Here is a 3036-nt window from a genome sequence, read left to right as displayed (position 1 = left end):
GTTACTACTGTGACTGCATTTTGCATATGAAGAAACCAAAGCTTTTCATGGAATTCCCGGACAAAATTTGCTTAAGTACATGAGGCAAGTATATAGCATTGAAACAAATCATCACCTTTTACAGAAACATCTTTTATTTGTGTGACATATTGATTTAAATATTTTTTAATGAGGGGATTATATTGCATATTTGAAGATAGTAATGTTTTTACATGTAAGCTATAACATTTTTACCGATGCTGACTTTACTAGGTAAAAACCCAGGTGGATAGGCAGGCCGCGGCACCCCACCTCGCCAGGGTGGGCTCCCAGGCAAGCCGTGCCAATCCTCCCACTCCTGTTCCGCCACACCAAAAGAAAGCCCAGTTCTCATTTCACCTCGACGCCCCAACCTGTATATCCTCCTGCTGGCCTGCAGGCTTAGAGCCTACATCTGCGTCCCCTCCGCTGCTCCTCGCTGCCCCTTTAGCGTTCACGCTGTCCCCCCATCCCGGCCGTGGTAAGCACCGCCCCCCTACACCTGCCCTGCCTCACCCCATCATTTCTGCCCTCTAGTGCCACTGCTCCAGATGTACCAGCAACCACCAAGTTCCACAACATACAGATTGGGATTTGCAGAGAACAAGAGGAGTGATGGCTGAATACATTAAGTAATAGTAGCATCTTTAAATAAAGATGATGAAAGTGGAAGTGTTGAATGGGCAGAAAATTGAAATATAAAGGCAAACAGATAGACCTAAGAGCATCTTTTCACTTAATCCTGACCTTGTACCTGATGGAGGCATTGAACCCACTCCTGAAACACCTCCACCTCCAACTTCCTCAACCAAAGTAAACAAAATTGTAAAGGATCATCACAGTGGCTTCAGTTAAGAATGATCCTCACCAGGAGATGATAGAGTGGTTCATTCTGCACGTGCAGAGCCGTCAGCTTCCTGAACTGTCTTCCTCTGCCCAACAGAACAGCAATGTTTCAGATATATCTCCAGTTCAAGGTGCACAAAAGGAATTTGGAACCTCTACATGTAGAGCACCTAACTGTGTGAAAGAAGCAGAAAAATCGCAAGAAAAATGAGAAAAAAGGAAATTGCAACAGCAAGAACTTAGATTAAAAAGAACCCAGGATGTTGATGTTGCAAACCCGAATTATGCAATAATGTATATGATCAGAGACTTCAGAGAAAAGACACTGTGAGGTGTGGGGAGATCCCATCAGAGAGACGATCTGAAACTTCTTTGTAAACAAAATGAAGTTTCTCCACAATTGTTTAATTTCCATGAAGCTGTCTCACAAATGGTAGAAATGGGAGAGGAAGCTGTAGAAGATCACAGGGCAGTGTTCCAGGAATCTATTGGATGGTTAGAAGATGAAAAGGCTCTCCTAGAGATAACAGAAATAGACTATGATGTAGGTTCACATACCACAGCACTTGAAGGTATTCTTGAGCAAAAAAATAGACGTTTTAACTGATCTGTGGAATAAAGTGAAATATTTTTGTGCTACTTTATAAGAAGAACAAGCCAGCAAGCACATCAACCCAAATAGACTCCATGCCTGGTAAGTTGGTGTTTGCTGCTAAAGGATCCCCAGAACCCTCACTACTGTAACAACCATCGTTCAGCCTTCAGGGCCATTTGAAAGTTTGAGTTTTCTAAGTGTCTATGGAAAATATCTTCTTCTTCACTTGAATGACAGTTCAATTTTGTGAAAGACTTTTGTATACAAAATGCTTCTAGTCCCGAAGGAACAACAAAGAATTGGGATTAGTGAACATTTTGCTTCACTTACCCAAAGAGTGATTTACCTTTGGAGATCCCTGCCAATTTTATTTTCTATAAGATGGAGAGGATAGACTCCATCCAGAGGTGGATAATAGGGGGGAGCCATGGCATTTCCTTTTACCTCGGTTCAATTTTCATTACCAGACTGAGCAGTGTTGGATCCTTTGTGTGTATGCACGCAAACCTCTTCAGAGATGGTACATACCTTGCCCATTTCCTCCTAGAGAGAGCTATGTTCACCTCTTCCTGCTTTGTGCCTTTACTAAGGCTACTGATCCTACACTTCAGAAGCATAGCTAAAATAAACTACATTTCTTATTTGTCATTGTAAATTACCTTTTTGTGTATGTTTTTATCGTATTTGAGACTTTTGTGTGTGACCAGTTAATTTTGCAGCATGTCTCGTATCATTGGACAGAACTGAAGTCTGTGACAGTGAACTTAGCTGCTGGACCATTCTATCTTTTATGTAGAGAAATCTGGAATTGTAATTTTAAAACCATATAACATGTGACTATAATTTTCTTAGTATTTTCTTTGTAAAGAACTAAGATATAAACTAGTTGGTATATAACAAAAAGTAATAAAATTTTTAAAAACCAAGATGGATAATGGACTGAATTTTATTGTAAAACTTGAAATTATCTATTCTTTTTTTTATTATTATTCTTTTATTGAATGGTAACTATGTACATTAATGCACTTCTGGGGTACAGTGTGGGGTTTTCACACACAATCCAAAACACTTCCATCAAACTGGAAACACAGCCTTCATGTCATTTTCTCAGTTACTGTTTTAAAACGTTCTCATTCAACTCTTAGAAAGATTCACTTGTACCCCTGTAAGATAAACCTCAGAAGTGATCCCTCCAATCACCCTCCCTCCACGCATCCCCCCTCCTATCTCCCTCCCCCCCCATATTCTTAGACTGTTATTAGGTTATACCTTTAATATAAAAGGTATAAATTAGTTTCATGATAGGGGTGTGTACATTGGATACTTTTTCTTCCATTCTTGTGATACTTTCCTAAGAAGAACATTTTCCAGCTCCATTCATGTAAACATGAAGGACATAAAGTCTCCATCTTTCTTCATGGCTGCATAGTATTCCATGATGTACATATACCACAGTTTGTTGATCCATTCGTGAATCGATGGGCATTTGGGCTTCTTCCATGACCTGGCAATTATGAATTGGGCTGCAATAAACATTCTGATACAAATATATCTTTGTTGTAATGCGATTTTTGGTC

The sequence above is a fragment of the Otolemur garnettii genome, unplaced genomic scaffold (assembly GCF_000181295.1).
Source record: "Otolemur garnettii isolate 467f Iridium unplaced genomic scaffold, OtoGar3 scaffold00001, whole genome shotgun sequence".
Lineage (NCBI taxonomy): Eukaryota > Metazoa > Chordata > Mammalia > Primates > Galagidae > Otolemur > Otolemur garnettii.
This window is presented reverse-complemented; position numbering follows the sequence as displayed.